Below are 16437 nucleotides of genomic sequence, written 5' to 3' on the forward strand. Positions count from 1 at the left end.
AGGTATTTAACCTGCTTCCAGTTGTCAGGTACAAAACTGCTTTTTTTAAATCAATAAAAGAAATGATTTCATCCTAATTTGGCCCGTCTACACTCTAGTTATCTCAACCATTCCTATTTTATTTTGAAACTCCACAATTGTGAATATAAACAGCTCTAATCTATTTAATGAGTCATCATGTTATTTTTAAGTTAATTCTGTGGTTTTTTGGTTCTCTGTGACATTTTCCTGTAGGCTACAGAACACTGAATATTGCAGCACCAGATAAGTACAGCAGTAATTGAATATTAGTCTAGATGCTTGTGGGCAGGGTACTTAGGGACATGAAAAAATATCTATGAGCAGAAGATGAAAAATCTTTTTTCACCATGCAAAGCCAGTCAACACACTGGTTACTAAAAGGAAAGGATTTTCAGTGCAGTTATTAAAATTTAATTTCATTCACCTTCAACACTCTACTACCATGTATATTCTCCAGTTTCCCAAACCAGTGCAGTGAGGGAATGGTTCACAGACACATTAAGATGGACATGGAAAAATTGATCAGATCTCTGACTCCTACAGAGATATCCTCAGCCCTTTAATAAGTTTCAGTCAGGAAAACCTGGTGCTCTGGTGAAGTCTGTGACAGTCAAAAAGCTCCTCAAGCTTATTTCAAAGCATGATTTTATAAGTAATAACTTCACATTAGATTGAAAATTTGGCACTCTGCTTGAAGATTTAATTCTATATTCAAAAGCATTTAGTAATAAACTAAGTATTACTCTTCCCTTTCAAAACATTGATGACTAATTAATGCTCACAGTTTGGATTCAGCCAGCAGGGAAATGAACACAGCTAAATGCAATCTTTCAAATTAGCAGGCTATCTCTATAAACTATAAAATTATTCTTTAAACAGAACTACTGTTTTATTACTACTGGGATCTTAGGTTCATTATGTTCTCATAATACTCTCAAACATATCTATTAATCTGCATAATTACAACAGCCAAGAATTAATTTCAGACAGATGCAATAAGTTGCTTATTCATTCTTGATTTCAGCAACAATTTTCACTACAGATATATTTCAAAGAAATTTCCAGTGCATAATAAAAATTATGTCTTATTCCTAACATCACAAGTGTAGCTGCTAACACAAACACCAAATGTAATGAAAATGAAGTGAACCAAGAATCTCTCTGAGTCCCAAACTCCACAAAACTCAATATTTCCACTGAACTGAAAACCATTTTTCTTCATATCTACAAGGGGAAAAAAAGACTTTTAAAATTCTTTATGCTTAGAGGTTCAAATTTTCCTAGATTCCCTCTGATATTTCCAATTAATAATTTCCCCACCTGCACATACACCAGTGCACCCTTGAAAGCAAGGGCCATGATTATAAATTCTGTTAAGTGTGACAACAAATGCAATTCTGATACACAGATGAAGAACTTTTACAGTTTAGTTCTCAGCTGGGAAAAGATGTCTTTTTTGGAATGGAGGTGTTTTTTTCCCAATCCTAAATTCAGTTTAGCTAAGTCAAACTTTAAAAGAGCCACAGTGAAAAGTGAAAAGCATGGCAACACCCAAGACCCTCCACATGTGAACTACCAAATATTTTGTGCCCAAGCTCTATTACATCACATTATTCCCCAGCTTCCTCCTCAAAATACCAGGAGGACACTAGCTTTTGCTACAACTGCTGCTCCCCTTGCCTCTCTCCCCACCTCTACTAAAATATACATATATTTAAATATATATATTTAAATTTATATTGAAAATACAGATTCACACTTGCACAGGACTTGAAGCACAACAACACTGACATGGGAGGCGCTGGTAAAATACCCTTTTGGTCCAAGGAGGTACAAAGTGCTTTGAACATAACATGTGAAAGGGAAGCTGGGGACAAGAGAAGTATTTTTACACAGAGAGTACCCAAATGAAAATCAGGTTATTTGTGCCCTAGATCCAATTTGCTTTTGCCAGCCCTGATAGTGCCACTTACATGGTCAAATACCTGTGGTCAAGTATTATTAACAAATACATAAAATAAAACATTCCAGAGACAGGAAATTTGGCTAGAAAAGCCATATAAACTATCCCCCAGACAGAGCAAAGGCAGACAAGCCCCACAAACCTTTAGTTTCAGTCCATGCACATATCCCAGAACTCAGAACACCAAACCATGCACCGTCTTTAGTGGACAAGAACCAAAATTACATGTGGTAAGTGTGAGGAAAAGGTGACCAACAAATTGGAGAACAACCACACCCTCATAGCTGTTTGAGCTGTTTCCATCATTCTAAACCCTCCAGACAAATCATTTCTGTCTCTGCATTCTTTCTGCTTTACTTTGTGGGCTGAGAAAAGCCCCCGGCACTTTACATGATGGCTTGTTCCAGAGGCTGAATTAATTTCTGTTATTGGTGATGTTTCCGTGAGGTGAACTGTGGTTGGGAGTTAACCAAGATCTCATAATGAGAATATTTTTTCAATGTAATCTACTTGCCTAGTTATTATTTCAGCCTGTCAGTTTGCATCGAGGAGAAAATATAAGAAAATAGGATACATTGAAACAATGAACTAAATAATGGGGTGGGGGGAAAGAAATCAGAGCTGGAAAATGAACATGTAATTACTGACTGCAAAGGATCAAGCAGGGATTATTTTTCTTCTCCTATCTCCCCTTGTATTTTGGTTCTTGACTTAAGAAAAAAAAAAAATCAAGTAAATATTAGCTGCTGTGTCTGTAAAACAGGGATAAGTCAGTCAATCATTCAGTTAATCCTCACCATCACCTGCAAATAGTTTAATGGTTTGACAAAACAATAATAGAGTTTTTAGAGCATCTTCCATAACACAAACTTGATAAGTAGCTCATAAATATTCAAAAACCTTACATTAACATTGAAAGTTAGGAAAAGTAAATCAAAAATTCATTTAGTGTCAGTCCAGAGGACCAGAACCAGATTCTTCACCTCCTCCATCAACGTTGACATGAAACAGAATTGTTTCTGACTGATCTAAACAGAAAATCCAGGTGTTTCTTTCCACATGGTATCAGTTTAGGGTGGTTGCCCACTCTGATCTCCCAGGCTATTTCTGCAGTCTGTCATTCCACTCCTGCTTTACTAACTGCATAAAATTAGCCAAGTTTAACCATGAATGAAGTTGAAAGCCATGGCTATACGTGACCTTTTGATTTCCTCTTACTGTTTATACACAACTTGTGCTGTTTACCAAACTCTGTTCAAAATTTTCAAGGATCTTTGTGTCTTGGATGTTTCCTCCACCTCAGTTTTTAGAGTTCCTCATGTTTTTTGTTTGCTTCTCTAAGTAAAACAGCGAAGTATTTATTTAAATACCTGTATGTTTAATACTTAACTATTTAATTACTCTCATCTCTCTATTTAGCAGCCTTTTTGAATAACATCCTTGTTCATGCTTAGTTGTTTGTTTTTTGTTGTTTTGGGTTTTTTTTGCTCTAGGGCTGCAGAACATAATTTACAGTGTTTTCTTGATAATGAATGTAATTTTGCCATTGAATATACTTAGGACTCCTGTTATTCTGCTACAGAAAACACAGCATGTCAGGGAAATCACACTGTACAAGTGCTTTAACAATGATTCACTAACAACTTCATGATTCTTTCTTAGAAAAACAATAAAACACTCATTTTATATACTCAAAATCACTTCTCTCCCTTTCCCTTCTTCCCCAGCCTTTCCAAGGTCACAGATGCAGCTGTAACAAGCTACACAGTGCTGGCAAATGTTCATTCCAAACCTCATATAAAGCAATCAGCTCCAGCTCCCCTAGAAAAATCATCCTGTTCAATGCAAAATGCACTGAGGTCAGAGGGAAGATGATACTTCCACTGGAATAAATAAATCATTTCTCTTACTGGGTTTCTCTGCACAGGAGACAAAAGTGCTACACCATCCAGGGCATTCTTTGAAAGCTTTACCAAGAGGGCTTCCCACTTGTCAGTCACAGCACAGCATGGCCCTCCAGGGACATTACAGAAGGTAAATTGTTTAATAATACATCAGCTGCTGTTGATGTGAGGCACCCCAGCATACTGTGCCTTGTTATTTCTCCTCATTATTGAGAAGGTTTTATCTGTTCTCAGACTGAGGCAACTGTGTGGCAAAGTCTTCATCCACAGTATGATGAAGTTAGCTGAACAATCACCTCACTCCAGAAGATCGTTTTATTTAAGAGCTGAAGAAATGCCTGCAATTAAAAAACTGAGCTGCCAAAGACACAAATAGACCAATAGGCAGATAGCTATTTGGTTAGTTTTGGAAGGAGTAAGACAACTCCTCTCCTACAATGAGCTCAGTAAGCTCACTCCTTAAACGAATAAACTGGCAGGGGACCACAAAATTGCTGGAATATTCTTTTTAAACCTTAGTCTCAGCAGAGGAATCCACTAGGGAATAACCACAGGGCATCATGCACCAGCATTAAGTACAATGGGTCATGCATACAGATTATGTTTGCAATAAACAATAGACACGAATCCTCAAATCCATCTTCCCTGCAAGCTACAAAATGCCTTTTTAAGTAAGATGACAGCAAGATATAGGAGAGCCACTCATCTTTAAACTGAGTCTGGGAGTGCCCAATCCCAATGTTTATCTGGTTGCATAAAAGGGACCAATCTTTGCTGAATTCATGGCTTACTGTTCATTAGCACTATCATTTCCATCAAAGTAAAATTTGTTCCTCTCTATGTGTAAATTGCCATAAGGCCTTGAGGCTTTAATTCATTAGGCATTTTATAAGTAAAACTGCTCCTTTCTTGAAAGCCTTGTCAGGGTACCAGCCTTCACAAACTAGAAAAAGCAGGATTCTATCTCCAGATACCCAGGCTGAAAGCATAAACACATGATAACACTCAGTTTCACCACTAGTGTGTCACCTAATGTTGACTCTCAACATGAATTTCTCATCAAGGAGTGAAGTGCCTTATTTCTGATATAGTTCTAATGAAGAAAAATGTAAATGCCTGGATATTCTCAACTCAATCAAAAAAGGGAGGGTCAAGCACCACCTTTCTACTTCATGACAAATCATCTATTTGAGGAACATTACATAAAGGACGATGAGCTAACGGAATTACCTTAAGGTAATTTCTTCATTGGAAATTTTCATCTCTTTTGTTTTCTGGGTGTTTGGTTGGCTTTTTGTATGGTTGGGATTTTGTTTAGCTGCTTTGGGATTTTTATTGGGGGGTTATTCATTTGGTTGTTTTGAGGATTTTAGTTGGGGGTTTTTTAGGTTGGTGGGTTTTATTTGGTTTCTTGGTTTTATGGTTGGTTGCAGGAATTGTTTTGTTGGGGTTTTTTTTTGGTTGATTTGGGGATTTTTTGTGGTGGTTTTTTCATTTGGTTGGTTTGGGGGATTATTTTTTTGTTTCTTTGGTTTTTTGTTGTTTTGTTGGTTGGTTAGTTTGAGGGATTTTTTTTTTTTTGGTTGATTTGGGGGAATTTTTTGTTGCTGTTATTTATTTGCTTGGTTAGTTTGAGGGATTTTTGTTGTTGTTGGGTTTTGGTTGGTTGGTTTGGGCGATTTTTTGTTGTTGGTTTGTTTGGTTGTTTTAGGAACTTTGGTTGATTTTTTGGTTCGTTTGGTTACTGTGTTTGTTTCAGATTCAGCACTAGTACCTGTAAATACAGAATCATGTCACACAAAAGAGATTTTCATATTCAGAAATTCACAACACATTTCCTGTTAATACTACTCCTATCAAAGCAGCCCAAGCCCAGGCACCTGCAGCATGGACACAGCACAGTTGGGAAGAGCTCTGGCCTGCAGGGCATCATCACTCTCTATTTTGTGATGATTTAACTGAGCACTAATGTGTGTTCAAATAACAAAAACCCTGCTTCAACTCTTAGCTCAGGAAGCATCTTTCAGAAGTATTTCCAACTGCACTAAGCACGCTGAAAAAAAGCTGTCTTCCCCTGCACCATGTTTACTTTCACAGTGAGCATCAGAGGGATGCAAGAGCACAGGACCAGCTCTTCCTGCACAAAGCTGAAAACAACTCTTTCATCTCAAACTTCTCTTGCAAAACTGCTGCCAAGCTTCATTGCTTTGACCTCACAGGCTAAGGACTAATGAGGACCAGAGCCATCAGCGCTGTCTGTACGACCCCAGCTCAATGCTACTGGTACTCACAGAGGACATAAATGAACAAATTAATCTTGCAAAAGCTCAAAATTAAAACTAGTATGATTTATCAGTCCTCACAGGAACCTGGTTCTCTAATACAAAACACGCACACTTTGTTATTTCTGTGGATAGACAGAAATATTCTGTTATTTCATGGATAGAACACGCTCAGCTGTAACACTGTTCTGATGCTCTTTGCCTGGGTTTGTGCTACTCACAGTCAGCTGCAGCCTCCTGCCCTGAAACTAATACCCCTCAAAAGCCTTGCCAACACTAAATAAAGGGAAAGGCAGATGCCCCAAGTCTTTGGTTTCATACTCCATGCCCAAAATATCCAGCTTCTCATACATTTTGCAACTTTCAGAAAGCACCTCTCACTGCAATATATACTTCAGCCCCCCAGAAATTTGGGCAATTGAACAATTTCTCAAACTGAGGATGAAAACAAATGAAACTATTTTGACCATAGTGCTTAATGAAAGCAGTATAAATGAAGGAGCACACTGGTAACTGAATATTCACCATTTACTTGGCAGTAACTGCCTTTCTAAAGATAATTTTCTCAAAGCTGTCACAGAATACATCAATGACCCTGAAATTAACATTCTTTACCAAAAAGGGCAGTGACTGTGCATTCTCTACCTGGTTTGTAACTATGACCATGAAAAAGAAACATTAAAGTTTTTTGTCCCAGCTGTATATAAATGGCAGATGGTTTTCAAGTTATCACATATAGAACTTGAAGATTTTATGCTAAATATTACTATGGGTTTTTCAAGCCAGGTATTAAGAGACCAAATAAATGGCTTATTTCAAGTACAGGATTTCTCTGAACCTTGATGGTGGCACTTCAACAAATGCCATTCTAGTTATTTGCACAAACCACCAATTGAGATAGACACACCTGTCTTGACTTTCCACTCTATGAATAAGCAGCACATCACTACATTCAGCAAAGTACAACTTCACGGAGTTATTTCCATGTCTTTAATCTTTTTCCCAGGCCCTAGTGTTCTACACAAAAGGAGTCATAGATGGAAGCAAACAAACTGCAGCACATTAGGCTTATGATTCCATCTTTGGAAATTAAGATCATCATTAGCTGATGCTTGTGTAAGAATAATTACATGTGTTTTATTTGGTCGGATTTAAACATACGTTTTCAAAATTTTCATATAAATGAACAATTACAGCATAATTAGGTACCAAATCTAAGTAAACACTCTGCTAGAACAATTTTAATTAAAGGAGATATTTAAGAAATGGTTTAATAAAGCAACCCTCTAGTCAGAGAAACAGCACTTCTACTGTATGTATTCTCTCTACTATTCCAGCAGCCAGTTGCTGTCTCTGCCATGCCTGCCTTTGCCAAATTAAGAATATGATTTGAATTCTACCCAGTGTAAGAATATATCCAAGAGCACAAGAAAGATGATGTTATCCGACTAATCATTATAATTTGAAAGACTTCAAAAACTGATCTTCATATTTACCTCACTTTGTTCAAAAATGTGAATTGCTAATAGGCTGTTTCTTCCAGAAATCCTAAATTTTTCCTTGTGTTCTTAAGCACTGCAGTCTCTCTGATAATAAACCTTTGCCAGAGTGCACTTGGCAGAAAGAGAAAGGTGGAGGTGCTTTTATGCCAATCATAACAGTTAAGGGTTACAAAAATATACTGATATACAAAAATATACCACATGAAACAATACCTGGCCAGTTTTACATTACCAATCATTATCGCTATCAATTTCATAAAATATCATGTCATTATCAACACTTACTAAAGAGAAGAGTTTTGCAAAAAAAACCTTAACTCCAGAACCCATGAGGAATAAAATATTTCTATGATAATAATCTTAACTTTTAAGTGAGGAGACTGAAATACAGCACAGCAGTTTGGAAATCACTTTACACGAAGTTTAATGGAGATGTGGAAAAGTGTTTACTAGCAGAGATGGGATTCTTTTTCACTTGATCAGAGGAGAAGTAAAACAAAACCCAAAAGCAACAGCCCAAAGTAAAAGGACAGAGACCAAATCAATTACTGTCTGTGTCAGACTGAGCACTTGAATTTCGTGAAAATACCTCACCAGTCTTGTGTTTCCCATTTTTGCTCTTTACTACCAGCAATAACATTTAAAAATGAGTTATAGGTAAGTGACAACATTGACTCAAGTGCAACTCTCCTCACTCCTTCAGGAACTGCAGACCCACCTTTAATCAGTGGAGTCACTTCTCCACAGTGCAAGTGGCTCGCAGTCAATCAAAGCAACTCAGCTGGAAAATCCACCCCTGCTTCTGCTAACAGAGAGCAACCAATGCTGAAGCAGCAATTAAACTACCTTGATTTATCCCCTTCCTTCCTGTGCATAATTGTCCCTGTTTTAGATCTTCCCTACCTTTGCTCCTTCACTCAACGCACTGCATCATCAGCCCTTCCTTAATCCGTTTTCTGTTCCAGTAGATGAACAAACCACCAACCTTTCCAAGAGCTTTCAGCTGCCCAGCTCAAGCCCTCTAGCTGAGAATTTCATCTTTATTTAACTTGCTCCTTGGCCTAAAAACTACTGCTGCTACAATAAATGGGGAGATTATGCATTTCATTGTGTAAAACGGTTATGGAGCTATTGACTAATGCTTAAAAATTGACTGAAAGAAACAAAAAAAATAGACACTTGAAAAAGTGAGCCTCTATTTCCCAGCCGCCTAATTTCCCACTACAAGGCTTTTGCAATTCAGCTGCAGTTTCAAGTCATTTAAGACAATATTTATTAAAAAGTATTAAGAAAAATCATTTAACACACTGTTTGTAATTACTGCAAACTTTAAAGACTGTATCTTCTACATGAACAAGAGAATATTCAACAGCTCTGTGCTTCTGCTCTCCAGAAATGATTTCAGGACAGTCAACTTCTGAACATCATCTGATATTTTAGGAACGGAGGTTTTTCACTACACATTAGTGTAACTGCTGAGCCCCTAGGTTTGCTGCTAAATAAATACTCCTGCCTATTAAAATTATTTCATCACTATTGATCCTCAACTTGTGCTTCTCAGGCTGTTATATTTTAGTACATTTCAAGTGTGAGCTCTGAAAACACAAGTCAGTATGGATGTGTTTAAACCACTCGAAAATGTTCAAGAAGTTGCCAAAGTTCACACTCCTTAAATATCACCTAAAGCATTAATTAAAATTCCTTTCCAGAGGGGCTGAAGAAATCCTGTTATACAATGGCACCTACCCCTAAACTTGCTAAAAGTAGAGGATGCATTTCAACCTCTATAATTTGATGCTGACAGTGAAGTTACACAACAAAAATCCCTGCTGCCAAGGTAAAATGGGCAAAGAGGACAAACCAATTGCTGAAGTTCAGACTGGGTAAGTTGGACTGGAAACTGGCTGAGCTGCTGCTTTCAAAGGCTTGCTGCCAGCAGCACAAAGGCCAGCAGTTGTAGAGCCAAGGGGCAAATACTGGGGTAAATATTGCTGTCCTCCACTAACCACCTTGATGATGGGATCACGTAGGCCTTCACCACTTTGGAGATACCAAACTAGGAAGACTGGTTCATAGAACAGCTGGTGGTGCTGACTTTGAAAGAGACCCTTCCTTCCAGGCTGGAGAAGTGGTCAGACAGGCTGTACCAGAGAAAGAACTTCTTTAAGCATCAGGACGACTGTCAAATCCCAAAACTTGCTGCTGTATTCAAAATATGTATATATTCAAAACCCAACCGGACACAGCATTGAGCAACCTGCTCCAGTTAACTTGCTCCAAGCAGAGCAGTTGGACTCAGCCACCTCCAGAAGTGCCTTCCAATCACAACCACCCCCACCATGCAGCTGCCTTTAGCTTTTGGACACACACTGTGGACAAGGGCACGCTTTTTCAATACAGTCCACTCAAAAAAACCCAGGGATTTTTCTGGTTTTTCACAGAAATCTAACAAAAACCAGACTGTCACATCTTGTCTCACACGGCGGATCTTCAAACTGAACATGATCAAATATTTCTTAAGGAAGTCTATTATGGGCCAATAATGTTTTTTCTCTTCTGCACGTAATTTAGTACACATAAATAAGAAAGCATTCCACTGTCCGAAGACCTTTTTGAGGCTAAGTATTTTGTAAATATTTGTCGTGAGAAAGAATTACATCTGGGTCTTTTCGTTTAAATTTTGTTGGGTTTGGGTGGGTTTTTTTTTTCCTGTTACTTGTTCCTAGGGCCCCCTGAGGGAGATTTTCTTTGCTAAGAAAGCCTGAGGCACATAACTCTGTCAAGCTCTGTTTGCATCTCTGCCTCCTAAAAGGGTTACTCAGGTTGTTCTTATTGCTTTGGTCACACACCTGCACACAAGATACTACCTGCAAAAGGTGCAGCAACCTTCTTCCTCAAGCACAAAAAAAATTTCAGTATCAAAGAAAGATACTTTTCTTGAAAGAATATACTCATTGTTCTATGTCAGCCAAGATCCTGCTACCAGCAATGACTGGCAAACTGCACAGGGTGCAGACATCAATCTGCTCTCCTCCAAAACCTACCATTTTACTCATTCTGCCTCGTTCATTTGGCAGTCTGCTCTCAACTCAAACTCTACCTATGCCACATGTTCGAGCTGTCTTTCCTCCCCTCTGAATCTTTTCCTCACAGCCCTAATCACAGTTAACCTCTTGTACATGGACTCCTTATCAACACTCACAAAATTTCTGCTCAATCATTCTGGCAAAGCGGAGACGCCCTGGACAATGTCCCTGTCCATGCACAAACTGTAGGAAGGACAAGAGCTGAACTGATATTGCTTCTCTTAAAAGCATATTTAGGGCAAACACAGGCTTCCAATCCATTAAATGAGCATATAAATGAGACAAAACACACTAATGAGATCAGGCAATGAAATTTTCATAAGAACAGAATATTATGACTAAATTTCCTGTGCTAATTAAGGTTACATTCTGAGCTTATAAGACATATCCATTTTATAGTAAATTAATTGCTTGAACAGCATGAATATCTTACATGTACTCTACAGTAGGTGTCCAAGATGCAGACTTTAAAGTCAGCAGTGACTTTTGATAACTATAAGCTTAAAGAACTGACTAAATTTCTCAGCCATCTCATCTCAACATTCCTCCCAGTGCTGCCCCTTTTTGAGTCCCTCGTTTTCCAGCTAAGGGGGACTATCCCAGGCATGAAACAAGCATGGGATTGATAGTCATCCAAGAATATTTCTATAGTTCTAACAGTTACTCAAATTAGTACAGATTGACAAGTATTTGAAACAAATATAGGTGAAAATGCAATTCTGTGCCATCAAACCAAACAATGACAGGCTTCTTATGTCTCTACTTGCACTTGACCAGAAATACAGCTTCCCTTTGCTTATTTCTGCTGCCCTCTGTGCATGCAAGTCCTGAAATTCAGCAATTTATGCCTCTGACAGGAAGAATAAACTTGCACAACTACTCAGGGCTGTGTCTCCCCGAAGGAGGCAGTTTGATGCAATTTGTCAAAAGCCAAAAGAGTGCTTTAATGGACAATTTACTTCAAATGACTGCAGCTGTTGCCAAATAAAGGAACAGAGACAAAAGATTAAAAATTGTTCTACCCATGCCAATATAATTCTCAATGACTACTGAATAAAATATACCCTTTGCTATCTCCCCTTTTTAGTCAAAAGCAATAAAAGTAATGAATCATTCTGTTTCTGTGGTTTGCTACACGTGATGTTCAATCAAAGCAGTTGGGAAATTTCTACAGCTATTGTTAATAAAGTACACATACACATTTTGAGCTTATTGCTTTGTCTTGGGAAGTAAAGCCAGATATTCCCTCTTCTGCCAGAGCTCAAAAAAGTCACTGAAAACTTCTCTGAAATTCCACATATTAAAAAAAACAACTCCAAACAAAAAGCCACCAGAAACTCCACACCCTGCTCTGGTCTCAGGAGAGCTTGTGCTCTCACACTGCAATAGTCTCATGTTCATTTGTATGAAGCTCATACTTCACTATCATACAATACTACAAGCACAGTTGGAGCGTACAGAATGAATAATATTAAGTGCTCAACATGAACTTAATATAAAGAAAGCTCGTGTTTTCATTTTGAGGGCCTTTTTCTGCCTCTACGTCTGTCTGTGTTGAAATGATGAGAATGAAAACATTACTCTACAGCAAACATAGGGAAGTTAGGACAGAAGCATTTCATTAGACCACAGGGAATATTTGATATTTCAAGGTAGTGAAGGAAGAAAATACAGCTAAACACAAGACAGAGCTAACCACAGCATTTGAATGTTATTCCAACGGCTCCCTCATGCAACTCCATCCTTCAATCATCCAATTTTAATTACCCCTTGGACTACTCAGGCATATTAATCTATAAACAAAGAAGAGAACTTGCATCAGGTTTGATATTATTCCCTTTCAAGGCTCCAAGTACAGTTTTCAGTATTTCTACTCCTGGTAAGCCCTTATGGACTGGAGCAGCCCCACTGCTGACGTTTATTCTCTCCCAAGACTGGCAAGTCTTTGAGCTCGAGCTCCTTGGTACTAACCAAAACATTTCATTTCCTTAAATTTTGTCTTCACCAAATCCAATACCTGCCTAGCAGAGAATACTTCCATATCATCATTTACTGCATGTGGAGATGAGTTAGGCACATAATTAATTCTCACTTTTACCCACGAATTTATTTCCAGATGTTCCCAATATTGCTGTGCAGCAGGCAGGATGCACATGGCAGTGTGCCAAAAAATACATGAGCTGTGAGACTAGAATGTCGTTTTTGTTGACTAATGTCACTTTTCCATCAAACTCAAGGAGTTCCAGTGGGCATGTGAATTAATTTGAAGAACAGGATTGGGTTTTTTCCTGATTATGCTTATTACTGTCTTCCTGCCAGGACAGGCATCTTAAAATTCCAGAAACAACACACGTGGACGTGCTCATAAGAAAAACTACCTTCCAAACGCATCAGATCCAGCAAAACACTGCTCAATCACATTTTATAAATCCCAATGCAAAGGATAAAGATAAAATCTGGCTTCAGGCACACAGGAAGTCGCTGCCCACATTAGCACCATCTCTGGCACTCTGTTCAAAGCACTGGATTCAACTCCTCACATTTGAGATGCTCATCCAGTTACAAGGGGCCAGCTAACACTGCTGTTTTAAGTGAAAAGTGCCAGTCAACACGTAATTAATTGAGTGATAAATAAAAAGCCATAATGAATAAATCCTGTCTTGTCAGTCAGGAAGATTCTAAATGAAATAAGCAGAATCTAACCAGCATCTGTGAAAGCATGTTTGTCCTGTATTGTACCACATCTAGCTGTGTTACCTTAAAGCCACCAACAAACATCAAATTCACACCAGATCAGGACTTCTCTTTCAGGCTCATATAAACACAAACTTGTTGGTCTAAAAGCATTTCTGTGAATACTTACACATAACATAAAATACCCTAAATGCACAATACATAAAGGAACAAAGCATCAGGTGACAAGCACACCTTCACTACCTACTCACAGTTACAGAAGGAGCTCTTTACAGCCTATTTCCACATAGAAAGCATTTGTTCCAAATTACTAAGTCACAAGTTGTCTCCAAGGAAAATCCAGTATACCAGACTATTTTCCACTTTACCTTGCACACCAAGTTAATTTGTCAGAAAGCAGAGAAGTCAGGACTACATGCACTCCCCTAAAGATCCATGAAGGGATCACTAACAGAATCGTTTGCTAGCAGGAGAAAAATAAAAATACATTTCCTGTATTTCATAAGCACAGAAGTTTTGCTAGACCAATGGACTTCCATATTTCAACCTGCTTAATGAGGCAACTCTTACTTCTTCCATATTATATTTTCATGCATGATAGTTAAGAAAAACAGTCAAATGTCGCCATTTACATTACAGAATGGAAAGATTCACTTTGACTTATGCATTCAAATTAAGATGGGGTAAAACACAGAACTATTACTTGAATCACGTTCAAAGCCCTGGAGAGACAGGTCTGACCCCTCATTTCTCACAGTAGACATGTATAAGCATTTACACACTCATCCTTCACATAGCTATCGTAAAAATTAAGCACATTTACTGCCAAACAAACTCCAAGTTACTCTTTCATCCTGTCACAAGAATCATATACAGAGTTTTCTATATCAGATTTCTCTCTGACTAGCTAAACTATATGCTTATTTGCACTATTATCATCTTTAACAGATCTGCTTAATAGCTATTTAACTGTTTAATAGATAAACCCAAACAACTATTTTCTGTAGACTGCATCAGCAATAATTGATCAAAGTTCATCAATGACAGCATGGGAAACATGGAAGTTTTCTTGCACTTCAAATAATAGATCACTGTGTAACTTTTTCTTAAACTTATCAGGCATAACAAATGGCTACAAATTAAGTCAAAACCATATGGTAGAGGCTAAAGGGGAGAGCACGAGATGAATTTTATTATACAGAACCATATGCTGCACTTAACGTCCGTGATGACTTTGCCTTTCGCCACAGACGATGTCTATAAATCAGCACTGCAGATGTGAGAGCTCCACTAAGCTCTACAATTGAATGATCTTGAGCACACAGATTCAGTATTTCCCTTTATCACATTATCTCAGAGGGTTACTTGTGTTATGGATCACTTTTGTGCTGTTACTTTCTAACAGACTGTAATATCTAACACTGCCAGTTCTGCAAGTAGCACTCCACCAATACCTAAATGAAAACTGAATAAGTCATTCCAAGACCAGGGCTCCTTAGAGTTCTCCACATAGACACTCTAAATATCAGAATACTGGGCAGAAATTTCCACAGAATCAACGTTTCTGAACCTAAGGAGCTGAAATTGTGAGTGCAACTCACACATCTGCTCCAAAGCAGCTCACTTCTGCAGCTCATGCAGAGCCTGACATTCCACATAGCTAAAAATCCAACAGCCAGCATCCTAGGGTGAAATTGCTTTGATGTCAGGTAACCAGGTGAACCTTAAACAAAAAAAAGGAGTTGACCACAGCAGCCTGACACAACTTAATGCAGCGGCTGCACAAGAGGAACAAAAACAAGCCAAATACATGAAAGCGGCATACTGAGTTGGGGTGGTCGATCTTCTGCTGCCCATTAGACCACTTATCTACAGTTCAGACATTTTTTGCTTTCTACCCAGAGATAAACACATTTCAACAACACTGACATGACTGAGCAACACGCAATCCCTTCAAACGGTGTTCCAGTTCTGAGAACTAAAAACACTAAGCAGAAACAGCAATGCAGTACAAGCGGCTGCTCAAATTGGTAATTTCTGGTGAACTGAAGGTAAGATGCTTTCAGAGAAGTAGTTTAGCAATTCCTATTTTAAGAGTATTTAAAAATACACTGCATTTTCATTGCCAGTGCCACTGGGCACATCACATGAAAGATGTTTCAGAAAACTGCTCACCGCAAAGGTCACATCTCAAGGTAAAGCAATTGCACTGGTAACGAAAAAGGCACTTTTCAAAAGGAAAAAGTCAAAGTTATTTCATTGTTCCCTCTGACCACAAATCCTCTTTTTTTAAGCCAGAATAATTACACTTTTTTCTTCACTTTACCAGTTTTCATCACTGCCAGTCTTGGTTTCCCCCCCCCCCCCCCAAAAAAGCTAATTTGATTTTGCTAAAACAGCTAATTTTATTTAGCTAAAGTCAATTCCTGCTACTAATAGCATACAAGTCAAAACCCCCACTGATTTTTGGTGAGATCAAAGGGATCAATAACTTTTGATCTCAGCCTGCCTATTGTTTCCTATCTCTTTCCCTTAAGTGTAGATTTTTAATGAGTTTGAGATACTGCTACAGACAATGGTATGCTGTTTCCTTAGTACATTTTATACAGAAAGTACTGGAAAAATACCATCACAAATTATGCCCAAGTACCATTTTAAGAAGAAAATGGAGCTACCTTGAGCAAATTCTCTTCCTCCTTCTAAATTTGATTCCACAATTTCATCTTAACTAAAATAAAACACAATATTAATCCAGCAAACATCTTCAGAAAAACATTTATACAAAGAAGGGAATTCATATATTTAAGGGTTCTGCTCCTTGATAAACAATTAATAGTCCAAATACTGACTTCATTAGATCATCCAGAACTTCATTAGATCACTAGAACTTTCCCACAACTCCCAATACACTTTCAGTAACACTATGCCCCATGAGCCAGTATCCAGCTTTCACACAAGTCATTGAGTGAGCAGCACCAGCAGTAA

This window comes from Sylvia atricapilla, chromosome 7 (assembly GCF_009819655.1).
Source record: "Sylvia atricapilla isolate bSylAtr1 chromosome 7, bSylAtr1.pri, whole genome shotgun sequence".
NCBI classification, from domain to species: Eukaryota; Metazoa; Chordata; class Aves; order Passeriformes; family Sylviidae; genus Sylvia; species Sylvia atricapilla.